Raw genomic sequence first — 18,750 nt, 5'->3', positions numbered from 1 at the left:
AGTTTAATTGCTGATGAGAGATATAAATTTGCGGGGAATTACACATTATTAATTAATTATTCAATAATCGCTGTTGGCTGCCGCAATTAAGAATTTTCGTAAGCATGACTTGCCGTTCATGTTAACGCGTAAATGGCCACAAAGGCGAGTCGGAAAAATAACTCTTCACCCTCTATGTCTCCTGCTCGAGCTTCCGATATGAGAAAATTCGATAAAATTCGTAGAAAAATGTAATAAAATCGCAATACATAACAAAGGTGAACCCATAAACATCAAAGCTTCCTGGTTGCTGGAGCTGAACTTTTTCCTGAATAGACGATCTCTTTAGTGTACCAGGTTACTCCTAAAAAAGATCAAAAGAGTTCTCGATGATGTTCAAATCTTTCCTTTTGCTATTCGAATAAATGGAAACGCGCTTCTTCAAGAGTTGTCATAAGTACAAGATCGTAGCTTTGTAAGTATTCAAGGATATCCCTTTATGCAGTTTTTCGTTATTAGTTTAGCTTGAAGTAGGTTTCAATGCTTTGAGGTACCGAACCCATCAAATATTGAATAAAGAAATTGCTTCCAGCTCCTCGAGATAAAAGGAAGCGATAAAAATAGCGACACCGAAACCTAATTACGAAAATACAAATTTATCGCTGCTTTTACCTTAGCTGAAATTGTTTATGGGCTAACTCGTTAAACCGAAAAAAGGTTACCTCTGGGTTTTTGCCGGTAAATTTGTAGTCCACATTTTACGTCCGCTCATAATTTTATATTTGTTTTTAACGGCCATTGTTGAAATAATAAAACCGAACTCCCTCCTTCCGATAGTTGCTAAATCCCAACTACCTGTGGAAATTTGTCTTTTATCTAGTGATGTGAAAATTGCCATTACTTGCCAATCCGAAGGTGGGGAAAATCTGTACTTTTGAACTTGGAACTTGAATGCGAAAACAGTTTGAAATGTTCCTGGAAACACTCTGTCAGTGGACATCACGAAATGATCTCAACGCGTGCGATGTGAACACAGCGGTGAATGTTCATAAGTTCCTGCAAAAAAATTCATGGCTCGAATCAAATTTTTCACGTTACACGTGTTAGCATTAAAATTTGTGATAAAACTCTTTGCAAAGATATTTGAATGACACCTTTAATAGATATTTCAACGTGAAATTTTTAGTCTTCGCGCAGAAGTAAGCTCAATATGGTAAGCAATAAAATTACAAAATGTCGACAAAAAAAACATTAAGATATTTAATTCGTAATTACCTGAAAATTGCTTGCACCTACAGTAGTGGAAAAAATTATAGCAACTTTTTTTTAAAAAGGTTCAAAATTAGTTTGCACCTTGGGACACAGATGGCGATTCTATCATTAAATACATTATTTTATTGGTAATCTGTCCAAACGTATTTTAACGCATTCTGCCTTATCTCTGGAATTTGACACAAAAAAATTATTTACTAGTGGAAAAAAATATAGCAACTTTTATTTAAAATTGAAAGAATTTATTTTTTTTTGTAGGATATCATCGGGTTCAGTCATTTTGTAGCAGTTGTTTGAGGTTGTTTCACTATGGATAGAACGAAAACTTTGTCATTAGATATGAGAAATCGTATAATTCAGTGTTATTGTAGTAGAGAAAAACAAGTTAAAATAGCTCAACGTTTTTGTATACATTGTATACATTGTATACAAAAACGTGTCAATTGTGTCCCGTGTTATACTACCGATTGTCGGGAAAGAAGACAGTTCGAAAAAATCCAGAAAAAAAATAATAAGTTTCAAGATAAACAAATTATCAAGTTGTGTAGAGAAAACCCTTTTAAGGGATCAGACGAGATTCGTGCGGATGTTTCGACAAATTATGGAGTAAACGTCACAGCAAGGACTATTAGAAATAGATTAAAAGATGCCCAACTTTTTGCCAGAAGACCGGCAAAAAAACCTCTGCTCTCTGAAAGAAACAGACGAACCCGTCTCCAATTTTCCAGGTCTCGTCAACACTGGACTTACAATGATTGGAAAAGAGTCATATGGAGCGATGAATCGAAATTCAATTTATTCAAAAGTGACGGTATGACTTATGTACGACGTCCGATTAACACGCGACTTAATCCAAAGTATGTGTGCCCCACGGTGAAACATGGAGGAGGATCGGTAATGGTGTGGGGTTCGTTTTCGGGCTTTGGGATGGGACCACTGCACCGAATTGAAGGAAATATGGATCGATTTGTGTAACGTGATATCTTAGAGATGCACGTGGTTCCTTATTCTGATGACATTATGCCCCTAAAACACTTTTTTCAGCAGGATAATGATCCAAAACATAAATCGCGTTATTTAACAGCTTGGTTTCGTGAAGGAAAAATTTTCCTATCGGATTGGCCATCCCAAAGCCCGGACATAAATCCTATAGAAAATCTATGGGAGATTGTAGATAGAAAAGTTAGGTCTAAAAATCATTCTAATCTAAATGCTTTGTACAACGAAATAGAAAAAGCTTGGAAAGATATTGACAACACTGTAATTTTTAACTTAGTTAAATCTATGCCCAATAGATGGCATGAAATTGTAAAAAATAAAGGTTATTATACAAAATATTAATTTTTATTCATAAATTAATTGTTAAAAGTTGCTATATTTTTTTCCAATTCATGATACTATTTTTGAGGTAAATTTTAAAAAAGGAATAAATATTAGTTAAAAATGATTAAAATTGATAAAGAATATCATATTTTAATTTCTGACTACTGGTTGTTGCAAAAAAATTATAATAACATTTTTACTTGCTATTTTAAAAAGTTGCTATAATTATGTCCACTACTGTACTTCCACCTATAACTTTCAAACTCGAACTTACAGACATCCACAATAACGTTAAATTTAAGCTGAATGGGTCTAGGGGGCCTCCACCGAGGGAACTCGCAGTTTGGGTTTCGAACGCCAGAGCGCTATATTTAAATTTACCAGATTTTAACGTCCGCTTATACTCGTTATTTTTCGTTTCAATGATTTTAATAGGTTACAGTACGGGTCTGAAACAGCCACTATGGAGGCATGTAAATAAACCAGTGAAAAATAGAAGCTCATCAAACTGGACCAAGTGTCCCATTCATCTTGCCTCCCTATGAATAGTTTAGTAATTTATCACAATGATAGACAACCCGATTATCAAACTTTAAAAATTCTTTATGACGAACTGGGTGAGACTGGCTTACCACGTCCAAGGTTCGATAATGAAAGACCAAATGAAGGGGTATGGGTAAAAATAAGGTACGTCCTAGAGGCAGGTTTTTGAACTAGATGAACTAACCTGTTCTTTTCGCATGTTGGAACTTGAATTTTTACTAGCAACTCAGCACATTCTTCCTTTTTTCCTCCGATAACTTGCGTGCACATCAATTCGATTATCCTCTATAAGATAGTGCCAATGGTCTGAAAACTACCGAAACGTGACCATCTTTGTTTTTTCCCCATGCCATGTAAACATTCTTAGTGCGGATGAAGAAGAGATTCGCCGAACACTGCAAAGTCCGGAGACAGGCACCAGACGTATCTTTCAAGCAACGGGGGTTGGCGAACCATGAATTTTAGATCTCGCGTAAAATATAGTTCACTGCCGAGGCAACATGTACAAAGAAATGTATATTTAATTTGAAAAATTCCCTGTATATTCCTTGAAAATAACACAAAGTTTTGATGGAAATATACGACGCGAGTTGTGGGTTATTAAAAAGAAACGAACGAAAGTTTTTTGAATTAACCCTTTTAACACTGAAATGCTCGCGTTCTTTCCGCGCTTTACCGCGAAGGTCAGTTCAAGGTGAATAAATTTTGCCAGTTAAAGGGCAAAAAAACATGACGGTTTCAAGAACCGGTTATATCCGCATTCCACACATTCCACTGCAAAGTGTTTTAGCGCAAGTTAAAGGGGATGGTCAATTTAATAGAGAGATAGCTCCGAAGCGAGTCGATGTTTCATCATAGGTAAGACAGAGCCCCGAAACATCGAGACTAGTGCTAAACAAGGATGGTTTAAGTGCGTAAATTCGACGATTGATTGTTCAGTTCCGATCATCAGAGTCGCGTAATTTAAACCATATTATCTATTCTTGTCTCGGGTTTCTAGGTGATACGCCTCAGATAGAGAGAGAAAGAGAGGGAGAGAGAGAGAATGGATAATATTCAGGACCTTCTCCCAGACGTAAACCGTTCGTGACGTCCTAACCTCAAAAATATTCGTTTTTATTTGAGTTTAATTAGAAGACCTTTGCGATATTACTTTATTCCCAACTTAAATGTACGAAATGTAGTTGAAGTGTTTACTTTTTACTATATACTAGTAAATGCTTGAATCACTACTACATTACATCGTAATAAGCAATGTCATTTAACCTTAAGAAATAAACCAAATTGCTTTAAGGGAGTAGATAACTGCGCCATTACACGTTGTGAAAGAGCTTACAAAACACAAGAAATGGTGGTTACTGAGCCGTGTAGTTGCATTTTCGATTAGTGTGGTGAGTGGGGTGTGAAAAAGGCCATTCTTAAAACACAGAAAATTCTCGCTTAATGCCATAACATCACTTTCAATATGAATTTTCATTTAATGTTGCGAGTTGGGATTTTGGGGGATATGAGTGCGATTAGTTGCACTGCCGTTAAAACTGAATAAGGGGAGGTACGTGAGCTTCTTAAGAAACAACTTACGTCTAGTTTCGGAGGATGTTTCTCTAGCATTAATATAGTGCTTCTGATTTATGCAAGATGATGCTGCCTTTACATAAGGGGAAGTTCTTGTACATAAATTTTTCACTTAGAAATACTGGCCGAGGAGTGAACGTCTATGGTCACCGCTAAAAACTGGCTTAAATCCATTAGATTTTTTTTGTATTTTTTTGACGTCATTGGTGTACAAATCCATACCTAACAGCAGAAAGGATTTAAGGTATAATATTCAAGAAGATTTAAATGTAATTCGAAATAATAAGACGCTTAGAAACTCATGTTTATTTAATTCGAGCGCACATGTTTCCGAAATAGTATTTTTTCTGGTTCAGGTCTGTAAATAACAGTGACAGAAAATTCTAACTTATTGGTTATAAATAAACTTAATAAATACCCCCAAGCAACGTAACCGCAACAACAGAAAATACATGAGTGTTCCCGACCTCAAAGAAACCGAATTTAACTTCCAGTCTGAGCATCTTCTAAAATAATATCTTTCTCCATCTCAAGAAGGCGCTTAGTTTTAATAGCCTCCAAAGAGAGACATAATACTGTTTCTGTTCCCTAACGAGCCACTTTAATAGCTACAGTTATTTTTAACGTTGTGCAAAATGCTAGTCACATATCACTTCAACCTATTGAGAGAGTAAATTTCAAAAGTCAATTAAATGAGTTTAAATTACCACTACAAGTTTGAAAAGAAAGACTTACGTCGAAGAGATAAAGTGTCTTTTTCAATTGAGGCTTAGAAAGCATGTTTTACGATTGTTGGGAAGTTGTCGTTTCGTTGTCTTCAACTAGAAATGAATTGAATAATATTTACGATTATTTATCTAGTATACATACAATATGTTGTTTATACAAAGTGTTAATTAGATACAGGTACTTATTTCAAGGGATGAATCTTTAACTGATTTTATCACAAAAAGTTCTTATGCATGTAGGTCCGCAACGTCTTCGTTTAAGAACTAGAGGGTCTTGAAATTTAATTTTTAATTCGGTTTTTAAAATTGATTTAATAACAATTATTGAAATTATCAAAATTTATTTAATATTTTAATAGTTTTTGAAAATGGTCACCTCCCACTTCTGTACGTGCATCTGTGCTCAATATTAATTGGCGAACTCTCTCAAACACACCAGGTGTACTTTCGATTTCCATACAAAAGTCGATTATTCTATTTCTCGGGTGTTCTTTATTTTTTACGGGAGTTTTGCACTAAAAGTCGGACGTGGCCATTTTCAACAACTATGATAATATATTAATTTTAATAATTTCCATTAGTGTTATTAAATCATTTTTACCCAAGTCATGATAATTGCAAACCCGTTTATCACCAAAACGGTTACTTCCACAGACATTTTCGAAAGGTACCTTTTTCAAAAGAAGCAAACGTACAATAAGTCTTGATACAAAAGTTGCATACAGTGTAGCGCAAAAAAGTTAGGACCCATTAAAATATGATTGAACCCTGTATGTGGCGTCCTCTATCAGTAATCAAAAAATAAAGATGATATTTGGATTTACCGTGACAAAAAATCCCCGTATACCAAATTTTGTTCGATTTCTATCCAGAAATCTTTATAAAAAAATAAATTTTCATACCCTCTGGTTCTTACACGAAAACGTTGCGGGCCTGCTTTCATAGGAATTTTTGGTGACAGAATCAGTTAAAAAGTCATCCCTTGAAATAACTACATATACTTAATTAACATCCTGTATAACATATGTGGAAGAAATGCAATACTAAATTTAATCGTTTGAGATTCTTTGCACTACAGAAGTATATTAAATATTTCCGCCTTTCACGCTGAATATACCGAAGCTACAGCCCTTGAGCTTCGCTACTGCTGAATGAATATTTCTGGCTTTAGCCGAAATAAGTCGACAGAAATGTGATATAAAGAGGAGTGTGATATAGAGTTTAATGCACCTTAAATTCTCTTTCCAAGTAGTTATAAGAAAACTTAACAAACAAACTTTCCAAAGCAGTAAAAATGCAACTTCGCTTGCAGTGCGCAATTATTTTTCTCATTAACCAACACAATTGAAAAGAAATCGATTAATCTAAGAACTCGACCCGTAACTCCGACTTTGTGAGATTACCAAGGACTTGAAAGTTTATTAAGAATTATGCTGGGTCATTTTTAAAACTCCCTCGTTTCTAATTTATTACTCTCAGCAGTTTGCAATTTTGCAGAAACCCATGAAAAACGTACGTAACTTTTAGCGCTGTTTTCCCTCAGAAGCAAGGTGCAAACCTTTTATGGAAGATGGAGAATATGATGGAGTCAGACTGTTTGTGATATAATATCTCTATAATGTCACTCTAAAATATTTTTGTTTCTTTGAGCCTGTAGATAAACGAACAGGAAATCATCCTTTACTCGTCTATCTATTTTGTAGCTCTTCGTCTTCCCTTCACAAATTCAATAACTGCCCTCTCTCAATGTAAATGTCCTAATCCTAAAAGCGGCCCCTTGGGGCAATAAAGACCGAAAAGTTGCCCCTTTTATTTCCATAACAAAGACAATAGGGTCTAATATTGGGTCGCCAAGAAAATCGACTTCTTACATGCAGCTTTTTAGATTTTAGATTCTTTCAGGCTAATAAAATGAGATAATCAAGGAGAAAAGAAATACGTGTAGGAGGAATTCTGAGTATTCTGACAGTAGGTCCTTGTTGCAAAATTATATGAAGCATATCAAGGTACGATAACTACTCAAACCGTAACTCCCTCATTTACGTACCGAAAGCAGTTTATAAAATATGGAAAAAGCTCGATATTAAATTTTCACTCAAGTTTTAGTTGCATAGTGCTAGAGCTGCTATTTCACATTTTCATGATTTTTATTAGTCTTACCATTTTTATATTGAGAATTTTACTTATTTTTTATTTCCTCTTGCATGGACAGTTTCCAGATCCTTCCTTCTGGATTAACCTGAAAAATATCTACTCTGTTTCTGGCAGATTTGTTTTTGCATTAGAACTGTAGTAAAAGAAAAATGTATTATTTAATTTTGTTGTGCGTGACAGTGGTACAGGAAGTAACATACGGGTTTGTGAGAAAAACTGGAGAAAAAGACAATTTTACCTCCTCTTTATCATCGTACGTGATTAATCCTGAGCAGGGTAAATGGCCCTTGAAAAAGTGAAAGGTCCATTAAAAAGACCGACAAAGGTAGGTTGCTAGGCCTTTATATCATGATATGGAATTATATTAGAGTAACTACAACTCTCCTCAAGCATTACCTGCCGAAAGGTATCTTTTGTGATTATGCGACAATGAGTCATTTTGCCTTCAACCAATAATAAGTATTAAGCACAAACACCGATCCCGCGTACATGTAAGTATAACACAATTCATTACATGCCCGCAAAATAGTATTTTATAGGCCGAGCCGAGCAAACAGAGAAGAGGCGAGCCGCAGGCAAAGCCTGAAAGCTCGAAGAGCACTGCTAAACACATTTCGGTCGCCTGACGTACAATATTTGTTTTACGACAGACTTTAGCTGACACTTTAATCGTTCTTTATGTTTTATATTGGATTTCGTGGAATAATGACATAAAAATATTTTCCAGAATTTTGCAGAATTATTTCGCAGGCAGAGGACTCGGAAAAAGAAAATAAGAGAGATTGAAAAATGGGTATACCGATCCCTTAGATCAGCTTTCCGATCTTATCCATCCAGTAAAATGCATTCTTTCTGATTGTTTTTAAAAAACGATATGTAAGAGAATCCATGAAGAAGATTGCCTTTGAAGGATTATGAAAGTGGCGAAAATAATAGAATGACGCATTATCGGAAGGTGTTTCCTTCTACTTCTGGAGATTTACTTCTTCTAGGAAACAAACTATAAAATAAGGATGTTTCCCTTGCGCTTTTTCAAAATTTCAGTACTGCTGAAAATATAGAGCGTTAAAACTTTATTTAAACAATTAAGAGTTTTGGATTTCTTTGAATCTGTTTGAGATACGCATATCATTAAACTTTTATAAATGTTGATAATTTCTGGGGATCCACATTTACCATTAATATATATGGCGCTTATATATATGTATATGTCGGAGCATCAACAGGAAGGTTTTCCATGATGATGCAATATATTTAGTTTTATTTCAATAGCAAGAATAGAAAAAGGGCAAAGCCAACGAATTCGCTACCACACGAGCGCTTCTCGTCACTTGCCAATCTAATCTGCCTGTCCCTTTTTGGTTTCTGGTTTTTCAGATCTCGCGAGTCCTTCAAATTCGAGGGACAAAGTACCTGCTAGTCCCTGTTTCCCGCGAAGGCTCGCACACATGGCCCCTCGATTTCGCCCTTGGTGGTAGCGACCTCGTTCGACAGTACTTTATCTCCACGATAAGCCTGTCAGCCTGCTCTTCAACCTTATTGCTAACTAAAATTTTACATTTCTAAACTTAAGGACTAATAAATCTCCGACATATATAAAATAAATACAGCAAAGGCAATGAATTAATAGGAATCCCATTATAGTCAATCATCAGTATAATATACAAGGTGTAAGTGAAATAAGAGGACACATTTTAAGGACTCATTTCATATTCAAAAAAATGCCGAAAGGTTGGAATAAACATGGATTTGAAGAGCCTCCTAAGGGAGCTGCGGCCCTTCGAAGGGGACTCCCAAGAAATGCGGAATGGCGTGCGGAACCTCTGGAGAGCTATATTTACTTAATATATTCCTTTATTCTTTAACTTTTATGACAATTCAATATTGGACTATAATTTATTGTCTAAAATTACATAAAAAAGTTACTCTTGATAAATTATCGTAGAACGAACCATTTAAAAGGTGTGCGGCTTTAAAGGAAGCATTGCAAAGTGCGAAGCTGAAATTGGGTAGTAAAACTGTCTAGCCAAATAAAACTTATTTCATTGATAGAAGGTATGAAACGATAACGAAGCTTAAAATATCAAATTCAAAATCAATTAAAGTAAAATTGCAAAACTATGCAAATTAATAGTCTTAAAATCACCTTCAAAGGATCGCAGCTCCCTTACGATCCTTTTGCGGACCCATGTTTACACCAACTTTTCTTTATGAATGTAAAATCAGACCTTAAAATATGTCCCCCTCTATCATATACAAATTGTATGGGTATGCATATATTATTTTAATGGGTGACTACAATATACATGTAATATACATACATATACAGAAAGCAATTAAAAATACAATCCAGAGGAATTCACTCTATTGTCCTTTCCGTACAATAAAACGCCCATTACTGACATTGATTCTTGGAGACGGCTTTACAACCCGTGATCTACTACTAAGAATGATTAGAATATTGATTTTTAAGGTCAATATCAACCCTTTCATTGCCGACTCTACAAGAAGGGCCAGAGATGCTTCAGTTTTCAGCGATTCAGCTCTTCCTATATAAGCATTACTTATTTTCATTTAATACGGGGTCAAAATATTTTTTCATTCTGTAAATTACAGCAAAACATCCCAGTTTTTGATTTGTAGACTTGAAATTTACTTCTAGGTTTGGCTTGAGTACAAGCGAGTTTACTTTGAATAAAAAAATTAAAAAAAACTCCGGTGATTATTAATGGAGATAGTGACGAAGCTTAATTATCCATAATTGATTAAATTGCAAAATAGAATAATATCTTGCAGTAGTTTCAATTTTTTACTTGTAACATTAATGAATACGAATAATTGATACGCGCTCTCAGTTTTTCGCTTAGTTACTTACATGTGTTACGGCACTTTTTAAAATATGAAATTTTTACAGGAAATAGTATTGGAACCATATTATGACATGTATTTAATTTGTGACTATCACTCAAAAACCGCAATTAAAAACTAGCACTTAAAAGTTTTTAGAAATGGTGCGACCCTTTAAAAATTATTTAAAAAAATTATATATATTCTTCAGAGTCTCAATTATAAATTAGTTTTTTTTTCATTTTTGTATCTCTTTTAGTTTCTGAGATATTCGAGTTTAAAAAAAATGAAAGCATTTACGCGATCTCTTTAATATATTTCAAGGCCATTTTGGAAAATCCACCCAAAGTAAAAAGAAATATTCTTTTTGCAACCCAATAGATCTATTTTACCCAGAAAAGTTGAATTCTCATATACATATAGGCCTATCCACCATGCTCATTTTGCTATACACTTAATTTAAAATATTTATTTAAAACTGGCTGACAGGTCTTGATCTACGCGCTGAGGAGTAAAAAATCGACTTAACTTTTTCTTATTACCGCCGATAACTTGAATGTCTACGAATTCTGATACTCTTAACGGTTTTACATCAAGAGATATTCTGCACCTTTTACACCAATACATTTTCCAAGTCTTAAACCAAAATTTTGTCGCACCTCGGAAAGGTTTAATCATAGTTTTTAAATAATATCTCATAACTTGTCTCTACTGTCAAGTACTGATTGGCTTATCAGGGATCCAAGAACACCAAAAAAAAAAAAAAAGAAATCTAATGGGCTTAAGTCGGGACATCATGGAGGCCACCGATGTTTACCACTCCGACTAATTAATCGATATAGAAAATTGATATTCAAGAACTTCTTTACACGCATAAGGTAATAAGCAGGTGTGGCATCCTCCGTAAACCAAAAACATTGGTTTCAAACTAGAAAGACTTCCTTGAAAACTAGACGTAAGTCGTGTCTTGCGAAGGCTAAGTACCGTTCAACAAAATTGGTTTGAGGTACGAGTTTTTTTACAAAATACCTTTTTTAATGTGAAGTACAAGAATTCGTACAAATTTTGAAGTTATCGGCACCGATGAAAAAATTACATAGATTTTTTTTATTATCTCAGCGTATCAGCTGGCGTAAAACAGAGATTGTAAATGAATTTATCATACCGAGGAACTCTCCATAGAAACAATGCCAAGTCGGAAAATCAAGAGCTGTGAGATTTATTTCCCAACTTTCGGAATTGACAAAATCACTTTGATCTCATAGAATCAATATATTAACTTTCGTACAATACAAATTTAGCTGCCGAATACTACCTTGTACCATTTTTTTTCTGGGACGTCCGGTATATAACATATAATATCTCCCGAGAAGAAATAAGGTCTGAACGTATTATACGTGTTTGTGACGATGGATAAACGACACAGAATCGAGAAACATCGAGGATATTTGTTTGTTTACCCTTTGGCGATTTGTTCGCATTGGGAACCAGAACAACATCTACAATACAGGGTGTCCCACAGGAAACCACCGTTAGATGTTCTGGGGAAACTATGAATAGCAAAATTACGAAAATTTGGCGATTTGATGGGAGCTCCGGGGCGACTTCATCTAAAATATCTTCAATGACGTCGCACTTCCGGTTGTACCGGAAGTCGGCATTCGCTTGGTTGTTTTAAATGGCACGCACTGTATATGTTTTGCATTTTTGTTTTTCGTAATATTTTCTATGGGACTTTCACAAAAGTAAAACCAACTCGGGGATCGGAAAATGGCGAAAAATTCAAAATTTTGAAAGGAACCCTCCTCTTATATTGGCGTGTTATGAAAATGCGTGGAAAAAGAATCAACTTTCACACATTTAATCACCTAAAGTAAAGTTGCATAGTTTTTGGGTAGTTTCCCTTTATAAGTCGATGCAGAGATAGAACATTCCTAATTTCAAGCTACAATGCTATAATTAAAGTTGTTTTATACAACTAATTGTTTTATTTAAGTATGCATGAATTGTGTCTCATAACAATGGCAATTTACTGGCATTTCCATTTTCCATATATACATGTTTCATATACTCATCAAAGTTTAAAATTTGGGATGAAGTATCCCTGCGTCAACTTATAAAATGAAATTATCCAAAAACAATACAACTTTACTTTAGGTATTTGCCTAAAGTAGAGTTGCTAATCTAATTATGCGTAAAAGTAGATTTTTTTTCGACTCAGTTTCAAACACGTTAAAAGAAGAGTAGGATCCCTTTTAAAATTTTAAAGTTTTCACCATTTTTTGATGCTTAAGTTGGCCTCATTTTTGTGGACACTCTATAGAAAATATTGCGCAAAGCTCGGCAGGATACTAAAATATGGATCTTTTATAGTATAGTGGCGACAAAGAGGTACAAAATCCTTTCGCTTTATCAACAATTTTTAATTGTGCAGGCATCTGCATATGTCACTTTAAACATTCAATTATACATATCCTGAAAACTCTTAATTCTAAAAAAACCCAACACATTAATAATTTATTTAATCGTAAAAAGTTGCTTTTGAAATTGTATTAAAATTGCACGTAGGATCCAACACTGCAATAATATATAGGGTGTTCCGTTTGAAATAAGCAAGGAAGTATCGACTTCCGGTACGACCGGAAGCGTGACGTCATTAAAAGTATTTTAGATGGGAATGCCTTAAGACTCTTACCATACCGCTAAACATTCGCAACTTTGCTGTTCACAGCTTTTCCAAAACGTCGAATGGCGGTTCTCGGTGGGACACCCTGTCTAGCTGCGACTTTTTTTTTATCTATTCAGTGTTCTTTACCAATTGATGTGATTGTTCTATTTTAAGCTAGATTTATTATGATGTTTCATTTGCTTCTAATACGTGTATTATAATACACGACTTGAGACGTCTAGGTCGAGTACTTATTCGCAAGAACACTTCTTCATTTTGGTTAAATTTGAAATAGCTATTAGATGATTACAAAAACACCTAGGGTAGGCAATGCTTTTGCGAAAGGAATATACTGAATTTCACACGATTGACTCATTTGGAATTTATAGCCATTTATTCTTACCCACGCCCCATTCTCCGGCCTTCCCTGATAGCTCCTGAATTGCACCAACCTCCAGCTACCTGCACATGTGCTTAAATGGAAATTAATACCATATACACGCAAATGAAGTTCTTCCATGTTAGTGCACAACACAGGCCCAATTTTAGGCCCCCCAGGAATAAATTTGCACCGGAACGTTATAGCCAATTAACAACTTGAATGACAAATTGCCTAATTGTATATAACTTGTTCCGCATTCCTGTTGGGTAGGTATCCGTTCTAAAATTCACTTTGGGATGGTGTATACACGCTAATTGGCTAAATATTGATTCTGGATGAGGGATTTTCCAGAGAAAATTGTATAATGCAGGTTCTAAATAATCGGTTTCTGAAGCGAACAATAATACATACAAACGGTAAGGACGGAAGAAGATCACAGAATGTCGAGTCGGGGCTTAAGAAACGTTTTTCTCGTCGATTAGAAGAGGGCAGATGCAATGCTCATAGTTCTGCCGAAAATGGTGTTCTTTCTCTCCAAAAAATTCCCTCTGAGTGTTCTCAACAGCTCGAACTCGCGATATTTACGTTTTTACATGGGCTCAAGCTGAAGCGACCCCGACACAATGACTTAAGTAATAGTAAAACGTTTTTATGAAATAAATAAAAAATTATCTCCGGCTTATAGTGTGGGTTTACTAACATCACTCGTTTCATTTTCAGATAGTGGAAATATCACTGATGTTGTCAAACCTTTAATTATCATGTCTTGAAGATCAAGCGTCTCCATAATGCGGTTTAAGAACAGCGTTCCTCCCAGGTAATCAACAATACAAACCTTTATTGAGAGTTATAGTAATGTGCGAGGTGTCCCAAGTGGATGCAATCAGGCGATACCACTTGCTGCGAAAAATGGTGCCAACAATTACGTTCTAAAATTCTCGCTAAAATATTCAAATTTTTTCACATATAAGGTGGATTTTTAAAATTATAACTGCCAATGTCTTAAAAATAATGTCTGCAATGGAAAAATCCAAAAACACGTTTACCATACTATGATGGGTATGACGGACTCACCCTAAAAATTCGCTCCCTTAACCATTCAGTTGTTTCTGGGTGGGTTTCGAACACTACAGATTTCAAGTGCTCCCAGAAAAAGAATTCTAAGGGCGTGAAATCGAGAGACCTAGGGGATCATTTTATCGCTCCTCTCCTTCCAATACATCTTTTGGGATACTTGTTTCCGAACCAATGCCTAACGGGTAAAACGAAATGTGGCGGTGCCCCATCGTGTTGAAATTTTAATAAATGTTCATTCGGTTGTAATTTGCCATTTTCGACCTTCTGATTCACTAACTCGTGGATTATCGATAATTCAATAGCATTTCCTAAAACGTCGCGGTAGATTTCACCATTTAGATTATCGTCAATAAACAAACGGCCTAGGATACTATCTCCAAGGAGCCCAAACATTCAGTGTTTGTGAATATTGAGTGCTTCCTTCTCTCATAACACGAGAAGTTGCATCATTCTCGATTATATAATTATACCTATTGAGAATACCATTCGAGTGAAATTTGCACTCGTCACTGAAATCAACGTTTGGCAGTAGCCGGTGTTGGTTGGTGATCAAAACTTATGTCACCTCGCAGTATTCAATTCGTAGGGTCTGGACCATCTTCATTCAATTCTTGATGAAACTGAATTCTACACGGATGAAATGTGTGTAATTTTAGATCTTTTCGCACTGACTCTGTTTATAATCAGGTTAAAGAATATAGATGCTACACAGATAGATAATGATCGATATTGAGCAAATTGTTCAAGATGTTGTTTGAGTAAGCTCATCTAATATCCACAAGGTTGATTCCATTTTTCGTTAGCCGGTTTCGTTAAGTTTTCGTGTTAATTTCCTAATGTAGGAAAGACGAGTTCGTTCCAGAAATGTCGCTGGCGAAATATTTCTGTGATTCATAAAAGACAATGTTCCTCGTCACCATAAATAAAAACGATTTCGACCCGATCCGCAATTTGAATAAACCATGTTTCTATTGAAAATCTGCAAGAAGCAGCACGAACCGACTCTCAGATAATAAAAAGGATTTGACGATTCGCTGAGTAGAAAATTTTCGTAAATATCAATAAAAGAAAAATATCAAATTTTTTACATTTTTTCATTATTAATTTTTTAGAGAGGGCGGATATCGTTTGTACTCTTGTATGAGAAATATTGAACACGTATTATAAAAAATTACTATTAGAGCAGGACAAATCTTATGCTTTAATTTAATTACAAGAAAACTTCGAATTAATGGTTACTTCTATTACTTGTTCCTGACTGAAAACCATTTAATTCTACAGCAAGGTGTCTTACTCATGGAATTTGCATTTTGGACCTTATCCAGACACTATGCTACCATTGAAACGCTTATTGAAAATGCTTTCCGACGATCTATTGGAACCACGTCCGTATTATCAAAAAAAAATCGACTTGAGGTGGCTGGGAGGCATTTGGTAGAAGGAGGTGGGTTCATCGTACTCTCAATCATCTTCGCCCATCATATCATGGTAAACGTGTCTTTGCATTTTTCCGTCGCCGGTATAATTTTCAAGATATTGGCATTTATATATAAAAAAAAACATTCTGCATACAGGGCGTCCGTTTCTGGAGCTCAACCGTAATGTATCCCTCTGCTACGCTTATGTATTAATACATACATATTGAACATGACATATTATACATCACAGACAGATTTCAATATCCGTTATTCTCAAAAACATGTGGTTCTGCGTAGCAAAATTTTTATCCAGTTTCTGTACAAGAACTAGAATTTAAGTACAACCCCGTTCTGCTAAATCGGTATAACTGCAACATACCAATGAAAGGTCCATCTCGCTATTCAACTAAATATCACTATCTAAAAGATCAACAAGAAATTAGCCGATAATTGTCTCTCAGCCGCAGTACGCCTATGTATGTGTGTTAGCCCTTGGTCTTTGTACTTAAGAACTTCGCAATACTTGCAAACCTTCTCTTGGTCGAGATGTCTCGTGGAGGTGTATTTCATTAACCGAGTTCTTTATTTTTGCATATCTAATTGAATGTGTTGCGTGTGCATTTTGTAACAGTGAAATAAACTACTTCACCAAGACCCATTACACAATCGTGAAATAAAAGATACGGGGTCGGTTAAATTGGGGCAAGGTTGAGTAATTTGGAGTTAAAAAATATGCTGTTTCAAAATTTGAAAAATTTCGATGACTTTTTGAGATATTCGAAAAAAACTGACATTTTTGAACGACGTTTTTATTTTTTCTCAGCTTATTTGATGATGAAAAGTCAAAATCTTCAGTACGTTGCCACATCGTTGCCTCTTCTACAACGTAGCGATGTCCAATTTTAAATCACACGCTTTATTTCTCGCCAATAATCATCCACTTTGTGTTTTTATCAGGGGCATTATCGTCAATTTTCAAAATTCCAAATTCAACTTTTTTCCTGATTACTATTATGTGTCACATGTTAATGTTCGATTTTGCAGTTTGGTGGAGATATTCGAAAACCTGTTTGCGGAAATATTGCCATGAAGGTAATAAAATAAAAAACAAAGAAATGGAGAAAATTATAAGAGGTGCTCAAAGCGTTTACCCTCCACTTTCAAGCACCGCTCAATGCACGCTCTTAAACTCTGCATTAATTTCAAAGCGCCCCTACTTCATGTTTTTATCCTTAAAGTTGTGAGGATCTTCTTTCGCAAGTCCTTAATATCGGTGAATGCGGATTTATAAATGAGATCTTCCATAGTTTTCCATACTCAAACAACAGATAAGCAAACTCTGGTGAACGTGCTAGCAAACTTATGTCTCCATTGTTTCCAATTACTCTAACGAAATGCGATGATGATGTTCCTACATATCGCTATCTTCCTTTGAGAATATTTTGGATGCAAAATTTGGTTGATATGAATTTTAAACGGACGATATTTATGTACTGCGTGGCATAGAAAAGAGAACACCCCGTAAAAATGGTTCTATTTAAATAATTTTTAATATATATGTAGGGTTTTTATATCGTTAGTCTAGGGTCCAATTCAAAAATGGATATTTAAATGTAACTCTTGAAGATGCCCCGTAAATAGAATAGATTCGAATCGAATGTCAATAGGAATCGGAATTGGAATAGGAATTCCCCGTCTTCGGGAAAGTCTTAAATGCTAAACCCTCTGGCGGTGCACCATGGACGTACCCTAGTTGGGGTGCCATCGACACCACGTGCACTACCCGCCGCATTAGATCATGGTGGCGAAGCTGATAAGAGGTCCTTCGTCACTGGCGATAATTGAGTCTGCAATATTGAGGCCGACAAAGCTTTTCATAAGTAATACCGATGCCGACAAAGTCTTCCGCGGGGAACTCCCATGCCGACAAAGTAACTCGGTGGGAATTCTCACGCACCAACCAAAGTCTACCATGGACGTGCCAAAGGGATACATCATCTCCTTAACAATAACTTAACCCTAACTCTATTTACAATCTACAAACGTTCCGATAGTCTCGACCTGATCGGAATACACAATGCAATACAATTAAAAACTATCTACAGGGTGGTTGATTTAACTACTGGATCCTACATACATGTTTGTATATGGGAACACAAAACACGATTTACAGTCATATTTATCAACGTATTTAAAAATTATAAGGAATTTTAGAATTTTTTTAACTATAAAAATTGAAATAAAATATCAACAACATAACTGCAAGATATCATTTATTGATGTATAACGTCCTTAGAAACTGCGTTTAGATTAATTAAATATGTACCAGACGCAGAATGCAGCGAAAAGTTCATCAATTTAGCGAGTTTGAGAGAGGTCGAGTAGTGGGTTTACGAGAGGTCATTTGTGGAAATCGCCACTACATTGAACCGTAGTGTAAACACTATAGTGAGATGTCCGACATAATTCCAAGAAGAGCAAACAGAAGTACTGGTCGATCCTGAAGAACCACAGAACGCCAAGATCGCCTCTTTCGAATTATGGCCCTAAAAGATAAGTTTGTCTTATCGAGGACGCTGGCGGATCAGTGGTTTGCCGAGTATGGAAGCCCCATTGGGATTCGAAAAATTTATCGTCGGATAAAAAGTTTTGGACTGATTTCTTATCATCCCCATCTTGTGTTACCCCTCACCTTAAATCATCGTCAAAATCGATTGTAGTAGTGCAGAGGACGGATACATTGGAATCTGGAACGGGAAAAAATGGTTGGTAACGAATCCAAAT

At 35.5% G+C, this 18,750-nt stretch overlaps 1 protein-coding gene and 1 long non-coding RNA gene across 6 annotated transcripts in view; one reads left to right on the top strand and one right to left on the bottom strand.

Moving 5' to 3' along the window:
• LOC136346742 (neuroligin-4, X-linked-like) overlaps positions 1 to 18,750 on the top strand; it is a 155,275-nt gene that overhangs the window by 71,023 nt on the left and 65,502 nt on the right. For 3 of the 5 annotated variants that reach the window (XM_066296122.1, XM_066296124.1, XM_066296123.1), the window contains exon 2: positions 14,192 to 14,288. The exons of the other annotated variants lie outside the window; for them this stretch is intronic. The gene's annotated coding sequence lies outside the window, so the exon portion shown is untranslated. The remainder of the gene's footprint in view (positions 1 to 14,191; positions 14,289 to 18,750) is intronic. 5 annotated transcript variants of the gene reach the window in all.
• On the bottom strand, positions 748 to 3,707 carry LOC136346717 (uncharacterized). The gene is made up of 3 exons (XR_010733352.1): positions 3,302 to 3,707; positions 881 to 1,035; positions 748 to 830 (listed from the first exon to the last, which is right to left on the bottom strand). It is a non-coding gene; the product is annotated as an uncharacterized lncRNA (long non-coding RNA).

The sequence above is a fragment of the Euwallacea fornicatus genome, chromosome 24 (assembly GCF_040115645.1).
Source record: "Euwallacea fornicatus isolate EFF26 chromosome 24, ASM4011564v1, whole genome shotgun sequence".
Classification (NCBI taxonomy): Eukaryota; Metazoa; Arthropoda; class Insecta; order Coleoptera; family Curculionidae; genus Euwallacea; species Euwallacea fornicatus.
Note: the sequence above shows the minus strand (reverse complement) of the source record. Positions and strands in the feature narration are given on the sequence as shown.